Source organism: Otolemur garnettii, unplaced genomic scaffold (genome assembly GCF_000181295.1).
Source record: "Otolemur garnettii isolate 467f Iridium unplaced genomic scaffold, OtoGar3 scaffold00108, whole genome shotgun sequence".
NCBI lineage: Eukaryota > Metazoa > Chordata > Mammalia > Primates > Galagidae > Otolemur > Otolemur garnettii.
This window is the reverse complement of record NW_003852503.1, coordinates 263,716-272,921: the sequence shown is the minus strand read 5'-3', so window position 1 is coordinate 272,921 and position 9,206 is coordinate 263,716. Positions and strand designations below refer to the sequence as shown.

The 9,206-nt window shown below is 49.4% G+C and overlaps 1 pseudogene; it reads left to right on the top strand.

Annotated features, from left to right (window-relative positions):
- Positions 1–320: 320 nt before the first annotated feature.
- Positions 321–1,100, top strand: LOC100947586 (annotated as a pseudogene).
- The last annotated feature ends 8,106 nt before the right edge of the window (positions 1,101–9,206 follow it).

Below are 9,206 nucleotides of genomic sequence, written 5' to 3'. Positions count from 1 at the left end.
CTCAGTAAAGTCTTTCTTTCTCAGAGTGCAGGGTCCTCCCAGAGCCCTTGGTTTAGTCTCCTCCTGTGTAACTTACCAGGTGATGTGTTAATTATTTGCCTACATGTCTGTCTTTCCCATAAGCTTCAAGTCTCCCTTAGAAAGCAAGGACTGTATTTAATTCATCTTTGTATGTCCAGTATTGTGTGGCACACAGTAGGTGCTCATTTAATGTTAATGAGGACATGACTTATAATATGTAACGTTTATTGTGGCTTTCTCAATAAACGTGAGACTCCTTGCATGAATGACATGTCTTTAAATCCCTGGGGCAATCTCTGATGCACTGCCAGGATGCCGAGGAAGGCAGGGCAATCTGGAAGTAGAGCTACTTCCTTAAGATCATGAAACTTTTGGATGATTATCCAAAATGCTTCATTGTGGGAGCAGAAAAAGTGAGCTCCGAGCAGATGCAGCTGGCTGCATGTCCCTCTGAGGGAAGGCTGTGGTGCTGGTGGGTGAGAACAGCATGACAGGCAAGGCCATCTAAGGGCATCTGGAAAAACTGTTGCCTCTTATATAGGGGAATGTGGGCTTCGTGTTCACCAAGAAGGAGCTCCCTTAGATCAGGGACATATAAGGTGCCAGCTGCCTCCAGTGCTGGTGCCATTGCCCCATGTGACATTGCCATCCTGGCCTAGAACATGGTCCGGGGTCAGAAAATGCCTCCTTCCAGGCATTAGGCATCACCACTAAAATCTTCAGGATACCATGGAAATCCTGAGTGATGTGCAGCTGATTGAGACTGGAGACAAAGTGGGAGCTGGGGAAGCCACACTGTTGGACACCTCAGCTCTCTCCTTTGGGCTGTTTATCTAGCAGGTGCGCAACCATGGAGCATCAGGCATCCTGAGGCGCTTGGCATTGCAGGGAAACTCCGAATTCTTGCTTCCTGCAGGCCGTCCGCAGTGTTGCCACGGTTTGTCTGCAGATTGGTTACCCAACTATTCCCCCTTCTGTCATCAATGAATACGAAAGTCCGTCCTGGCTTTGTCTGTGGAGACTGCACCTTCCCACTTGCTGAGATTGGCTCTGAAAGGGGCACAAAAGGGGGGGCGTGACCACCGTCACACCAGTGCCGTACCACTGCTGCTCCTATTACTCCCGCAGCCCCAGTGAGGTCAGAGCCAAGGAAGAGTCAGAAGAGTTGAACGAGGATATTGGGTTTAGTCTTTTAGACTAATGACCCAAAAGGACTAACTCAGCCACGTTTATTTGCAAAACAAAGAAATAAAGGCTTACTACTCTTTAAAAAACATTTACTGGCTCGGCGCCTATAGCTCAACCGGCTAAGGCGCCGGCCACGTACACCTAAGGTGGCGGGTTCGAATCCCCAGCCTGGACCCGCCAAACAACAATGACGGCTGCAACCAAAAAATAGCCGGGCGTTGTGGCGGGCGCCTGTGGTCCCAGCTACTTGGGAGGCGGAGGCAGGAGACTCGCTTGAGCCCAGGAGTTGGAGGTTGCTGTGAGCTGTAATGCCACGGCACTCTACCCAGGGGGACAGCTTGAGGCTCTGTCTCAAAAAAAAAAAAAAATAAAAAAATAAAAAAAAATAAAAAACATTTACTGTGAACTTAGGATTGCCAGACTGGTATAAGTGCTTTGCATGCATTCACACATGTCAAAAGATGAAGAAATTACAACAAATTTAAAGATCTAAATTGGCTTTTATTTGCAGTTCTGGAATCAGGCAACACATCACTCTACCAAATACAATGAGTGTCCTGAGGAGCTGAGCAGAGGAGTTTTGTTTTGTTTTTTTGAGACAGGGTCTTGCTGTCTCCTGAGATTTCTCCCCCACCCCCTTCTCTCTCTCTGTAGGTGAGAATCAAATTCACAAAGGAAGAGACCAATTAAGATCTTCAAATCCCCTATATCCTACAAAGGATGTCCCACTTTTCAATTAAAGAGGAACGTTCCCTTGCCTCCAGTGGTTTCCATGCAGAGGGAAATGCTTTTGTGTTAAATACATGTATGAAAGGTTTTCCACTTTACATCACTGAGCATTTCTTGTCTGAGTTTCTTTAGTGGCTGTGTGTGTGGTCACAGATTTGTTTACATTCACCCTGAATACTAGATGTCCCCAGCATCTGCAGGGGTCCCCTGCCTGGGAGTCCCTCCTTCTACTGCTCCGCATTGATCTTTGGTGTCTTACTTATATCACAAGGGGCTCCTTTCCATCAACTTCTCCTGAAGCTTGATTTCATGAAGTAAAAGATGACTCCAGGATCTCTCTGGGGTCTTGCCAAGAGCACAGTCTCAGGAAAGTCTAGCCACACTGTGACCTCATCACCCATCTACACAGGAGCGGAGACACGGAAGTGGGTTTTAGGTCATAAGAGAAGGTGCTGTTCTGAGGGACCACAAGCACTTCTTCCTTCTTTCCTTCCTTCCTTCCTTTTGTGAGCTCTCCCTTTCCCCATGGCTTCTCCTCTGTGCCTCTCTCCCTTCCGTCCTCCCTGCCCCCATCCTGCTGCCTGTTTATTTTTAAGCCTTACCTCCTAGGTCCTGATTGCATAGCTCATAAATATTCAGCATCTCCTAGGAACAACCTCTGAATGGTATTTCGCCACCCCATGGTGCCCCCCATCTAATCAGAAAGGGGCCTAGACTTTTCCGAGAGACACTTGCTTCCATCCCCTGAGCCCTGCTCTTATTAGCATGGGGGCCCTATTTTCCTCTTCCTGGTCTTAATCATGAAACCATTCCTCCTGTGACTCTGGACCCCCTTGCAGATTCCAACCTTCATATAGTCTCAGGGGCCTGCATCTCCAAATGGGAGAATTTCCGAATATTCCGTGATGAAAAGGTTGGCCTATTCCTCTTTTAGAAGAGAAAAAGGAAACATAGGAATGAATCTGGAGTTAGATCCAAGTAGTAAATTACAAGCACAAATGCGGTCTGCTGCGATGCCCGGCACACAGGAGACATTCTTCCGTAAATAGTTTAGTTGTCTTAAATGATTTCCTATATGCCTATGGAAAAGATGGAATACAGCATAAACCAAAAGAGAAGCGATGATGGAATTAGGTGACAGGGAATGTATATAACTTTCTCATCATTCCTCCGTTTTCAAATATTTTGTTACCTTAATAGTGAAAAATATAACATGAGCATTTATAAAGGATTAGGTAGAGGAAGGAGGGTGGGCAGATTATCTGTCCGTGGCTCTCCTTAGCACACTGAGCTCCTGCCTCTGTGGGCGTCCTGAGCAGCCAAGGCCGGGCAGCAGCCAGAATCTCCTGTCCCTGTTGGTTTGGCACTAGGCTCGGCAAGGCCACAGCTGTTTGTTGGGGGGAAAGAGAACAAAAGTGAGAGTGGGAAGTAAGAGCAAGGAACCAGAGAATAGTAGGTCCCTTCTCCAACATCCTCCCCAAACCTCAGTTCTCGGACATTCTTTCTTTTGAGACAGAATCTCACTTTGTCGCCTCCAGTAGAGGCGTCACAGCTCACAGCAACCTCAAACTCTTGGGCTCAAGCGATTCTCTTGCCTCAGTCTCCCAAGTAGCTGGGACTACAGGCACCTGCCACAATGCCTGGCTATTTTTAGAGACAAGGTCTTGCTCTGGCTCAGGCTGGTCTCAAACCCATGAGCTCAGGCAATCCACCGGCCTCAGCCTCCCAGAGAGCTAGGATTACAGGCATGAGCCACTGCTCCCAGCCTAGTTCTATGACACTTTAAACAGATGTCAACCAGGTTTGGCTTGACTCCATCGGATGAAGGGAACTTCAAACCCGGTGAGGGAGACCTAGTTCAAGGTAAGGCAACTCTCACATAAAGGGACTCTTGTTTGGACCCCTGCCTCATCTGTTGGGCTTGGTTCTAGGCCTGCCTCTAAGTAAAGAATAGGTTCAGAGGTGGGTGGGAAGAGAGGTAGGATCAAGAAACAGACATGGAAGTCCAAGAATTAAGGAAAAGAATATCTCATAGCAGTGGAGACACTGAAGGCTGAGGTCCAAGCTATCTTTTATCCTGCCTTGAGCCATCTCTGCCTAAAAACCATAGAGAGACTTAGGTTGGCAGAGGTAGGGGATGGGCATAAGAGAAAAGATTTTGGCCAGTGTCCCAAAAGCAGCTTTGTAGCCCCCATTCAAATCCTATTTCGGCACAGTTTATGTCAGAAATGGGAGTGGGGAATATTCCGTGGGGCTATTTCAAAAAAGGCCAGGGATGCTGTCAGCGGAAGCTGTAGAAGTGTCTGTGTGGGAGGGGGGTGTGGAGACAGGGCCCATGTGTTTTGGGCTCTATTAACTAACTCCCTCCCATCCATCACAGCCTCCCCCCGGGCCTCCACAGCCCTGGCAGCTGGGTCACCCCGGGGAGGCTGGGCTGGGGGTCCCTAAAGGGAGCCAGGCTTCAGGCAGAGCGGTGGAGACACATGTGTGCCTGGCTGGGTTGGGGCCGGCACCTCATTGAGAAGGGGGCTCTCCAAGCTGGGCTTCATTAGGGCAGTGGCACTAATAGGGAGGGGGTGCAGGGGGCCAGGCTGACAGCCAATTACTTGCTCGTCTGCATTATGGATTAACCCATCTGGGCCTGGGAGATTGGCTCTGAAAGGGGCACAAAAGGGGGGGGCGTGACCACAATCACACACTGAATTATCCCGTCTGAGCTCAATTGTCCACCAACAAACGGGGCCTCAGGATGGGTGACCCCCTTGGGCTCTCTCCATCCTCCACCCCTCACCCCACAGGAAGAGGCAAAGATAAACTGCTGCCTGGTTAAAAAGGGAGCAATCTGGGATGAGGCAGACAATACTGCCGGTCCAGAGAGGCAGAGAATTTAGGGGGGGGGACCCTGAGATTTAAGGGTCAGCCAGAGAAGCCAGGAGCCGAGTGGAAGTTCTCTCAACACACGTTTTTGCTCCAGCCATGCAGCTCAGAGGCAGCACGTGACATAAGAAACTCACTATTCTGGAACACCCGGGCAGTATCAGAGAGTGGAAGGGCTCAGTCAGAGGCTGCGGGGAGGAAGGAAAAGGACCAGAGTCAGGTGTCTCCTCATCCCTTCTGAAGCTAATTGATTCCACACATGAATAAGGGGCTCTGGCATGGGGTCTTGAAGGACCCCTGCCCTGCTCTGGCATCTCTGATGCTCTCCCTGTGGGAGTGCCCACGCCCCTCCCCCCACACCTCCTCCAGGAATAAGACCACAGTGTGGTGTAGCAGGCAGGGGGGCTCTCTCCCCTGGCTAATCCCCTCATTACCATCTCATAATCAGAATCACGCTTTCAATGTAAATGGGGATGTTAAATATTGGTTTCTCTAGACACAAGCTCCTTTGGAGAAAATTACCGATGCTCCCCCTTTTGCCAGTGCTGGTGGCCCCACAGTGAGGGGGGGCCAGTACAGAGTGACAGTAAGGGCTGGAGGCTCCCCCATCAGAGTCAGTGGGGAGGATGGAGGTGTCTGACAAGAGAGGGTGGACTGATTTATTTTTAGTGGGTCTGGCAGCCTCAATTTCCCTGATTCAGCAGAAGAATCTCATCCAGAGGAAATTGGCTCATTTCAAACTCATCAAGACTTTGTTGGAGCTGATTGGCTTCTGGTCTCAAATCACTGTGGACTCAGATCAATATAGAGTTGTAGATCCCAAAACCAGATTGCTAGGGGGAGGGAGGTGTATTCCTTGGGAATCACAGGCTCTTTGCCCTGTGGATCATGGCTAGAAACCCCTGCGCACCCCCGGGAAGTGACCTAGACTCTCCTTCCAGCCATTTCTACATACAAACCATAACACAAAGTCCTTTCACATCCAAGACTTCACATCCAAGACTTGCCAATTCACAGCAGTCCTGTGACAGAAGGCGGGCAGTTATCCTTCCTGACCAGCAGATGAGGCTAGGTGTGGGCAAGCACCTCAGGCTCACGTGGCTGGTCAATGGCAGATTCATATGGAAACGTGGGTCACCTTTTGCACCATGCTGTCTTCTTTAAAACAGAGGCCACAGCTCCTCTGTCACTTGTGGGGAGAATGGGGACTATATGGTGTGCCTGTGATCTGACTGCAGAGACATGTGCATTCGGGGGTGTGCACTGACGGTGTGGAGGTCAGGCACAGGTCATTCTCTGCTCTGCTCAACCACTGTCATTAGGACAGAAGAGCCAGGGCCGACTGCTAGAAAGGGCATCACTTGGCTGGTTCTCTCTGTTCAGGGCCTCCATCCCTCACTGCCTTGTCTCACTCATTCTGGGTTCAAAACTGAGAATGAATAACATCAATAATAATAAGTACAATGGTATCTTCTCACATTTGCTTAGCATTTTACAGTTTACAAGTCCTTTTTTATGTGTTATATAAGCACCTTGAGAACTGGCCCCATAGCTTAAGGCTGAGGACACAGCCTTTGGAGTCCAACCTTGTGTATTTACTTTCCAGCTCCACTGCTTATTAGCTGGGTCACCGCAGGTAAGTTATGTCAGGGATCCCTGCCCCATGTCCTTGTCTATGAAAAAAAGATGATAGACCCTAGAGTCCTTGGGAAGAAGGAAGGAGAGTATACTTAGAGCACTGTCTGGCACACATTAAGTTCTCAGTAAAAATAGTAGCCATTTATAGGGTGGGTAAGAAGTATGACCCCATTTTACAGATGCAGAAACTGAGGGTCCTAGGACTAAGTAACTTATGCAAGGTTACTCGGTTGGCATGACAGAGCAGTCTCTTAATTCAGGCCCGGAATGAAATATGCAGGTGGTCTGGGATGAAGGCAGCGGTCCCCTGAGGTCCTTTGTTGTGTTTTAGATGGCAAGGCAGGTTTGTTTTTTGTTTTTTGTTTTTTTTTTTCTGTTAAGCCTGATTAGACACAGGGGTTAGGAAGGAGGGCCAACTTCTCGGTGGTGACCCCTCCTCTCCCCGGCCGCCTCGCCTGCGGAGCCAGGGGCACCATGTGGCCTGCGCTAAACCTCCACTAAAGAGAGGGCGGGAGATGCCTTCGGAGGGCCCCCTCCAGGGCCTGGGAGAGGGCTTCCGCCGCTGGGCTCCCTCGGTTTAGCTTTCTCCTCATTAACTCCCCGGCCTCATTAATCAGTCCCGATGAAATGTGCCCCCGGGAACACTGCCCGCCCGCTCGGCCGTTTGGCGCTTTAATTATCCTCCCAGCGGGAGGAGGCAGGGTTGGCGCAGCACTGCGCTTTGCCTACACACACACACACACACAGGCGCGAGTCCACCGATGGCCCAGGCAAGTCAGGGCTTGGGTCGTGACCCAGCCAGGGCAGCAAGTTCCGGGTGCCACCGGCTCGGGGTGACTCTGCTTTGCATCTGTCCAGAGAGCCTACTGGGGAGCGGTCATTTGAAAGAGAAGGAAACTCCTCCTTCTTTCCAAAAAGGTTCAGGAACCTTCATCTCCTTGGTCTAAGCTCTTAGCTACACCTACTGTGTGCACCAGGAACACCATCTAGGGCCACCACCTGGATGGTGGAGATAGAGACCCAGCAGCTGCTAGGCCTCAGGAAGCTCCAGGAGGGGGAAAGTTACAGACAAACCAAACTGAAAAAAAGCAAACCACCCCAGCGGCCAGGTGCTATTTCTTTAAAGAAAACACAGAATGCTATGGATGTGCATAGTAGGACATTGAACGAAGCCAAGGCTTGCCAAAGAAGAGGTTCTCCTAAGATCAAAGCTAGAAGTGGGACTTAAACTCTGAAGTGGGAATTAGCCAGTGAAGGGGCAGATATTTAAAGCAACAAATAGTGAATCCAGAGGACTAATATAGTACACAGCCCTCTGTGTCATTCAGTCTGGTTGGAGGACAGGGTCATGACAACAGGACAGTCCAAGGTGAAGTGTAGCCACTGTCAAGCCCAGGTCATGAGGGGCCTTGTATGCTGTGCTAAGGTCGACCTGGATGTAACCTGAAGGCAATGAGGAATTACTGGTGAATTTTACAGAGAGTGACATGTTAGACTTGTTTTGGAAAGCCTCTTCGAAGTGAGCAGGATGAACTGAGGAGGACAGGAACGGAGGATGGGAGGCTAATTAGCAGGCTGGGTGACTGACTGGGTGTGGGAGGCAAAAGAGAGAGAGAGAGGTGTTTGGAATGTTCCCAAGTTCCCCCTGCAAGGCACATTTTGGGACTCTGGAGGAAGGTTCGCTTGAGGTAGTCTCAGGTCTCTCTGGCTTAGCTCGAACTGAAGATGAAGGTAGAGACCAGCTGGTTTCCTTCCTGTTTTATCCCCCCCTTGGTAGGCAGTCAGAAGCTGCCTTCCAGTGTCAGGAAGGTAAGTCACTTCATCAGCTCTCTCATCTATAAAATGAGAGCATTGGATTGGAGCTGGGTTAGAAACTCACACCTGCAAGGAGCCGGAGGACCCGGGGAACCAGGCAGACACTGTATGGATCTGAGCAGACCAAGACAAGAATAAAGAGTGCAGTGCCCCTCAGTTAAAACCTGCTCTAGTCTTGGCTAGGGAAAGACTCAAGGTCACCAGATCTTCTGCAGAAGCCTGAGCTCAGTGTTTTTAACATGCCATCTCCTAATTTTAAAATGACCGTATAATCCAAACATACTTAGCTTGAAACACGTCAAATCTATTGAAATCCATGAGTTCTTAATGATATTTTAAAAAAATCATTGGTCACCTCTGAGGGATGCTGAAGAAACTCACTATTTTAGAAAAATAGCAAGGAAAAGAACCAAGCGTTTGTCTCACTTTTTCTATCTGAAATGTACCTCAGGATAAACCAACAGTTGATGACAGTTTCTCTTTAGAGAAGTATGATGGGCTCAGCACCTGTGGCTCAAGTGGCTAAGGCGCTAGCCCCAGACACCTAAGGTGGCGGGTTCGAATCCTGCCTGGGCCCACCAAACAACAATGACGGCTGCAACCAAAAAATAGCCGGGCGTTGTGGTGGGTGCCTGTGGTCCCAGCTACTTGGGAGGCTGAGGCAGGAGAATTGCTTGAGCCCAGGAGTTAGAGGTTGCTGTGAGCTGTGATGCCACAGCACTCTACCCAGGGGGACAGTTTGAGGCTCTGTCTCCAAAAAAAAAAAAAAAAAACAAAAGAGAGAGAGAAGTATGATGGCTCAAAATAAAAAGGGAATGATAGAATTAGAATGTCACAATTCAGCCGCTCCTAATGAAATAATGGATCTAGTCAATGGTCTTTCCTGACAAGCAGATATTACTCCTGATAGATAAACAGTATTGCCTATGAAGTACTCT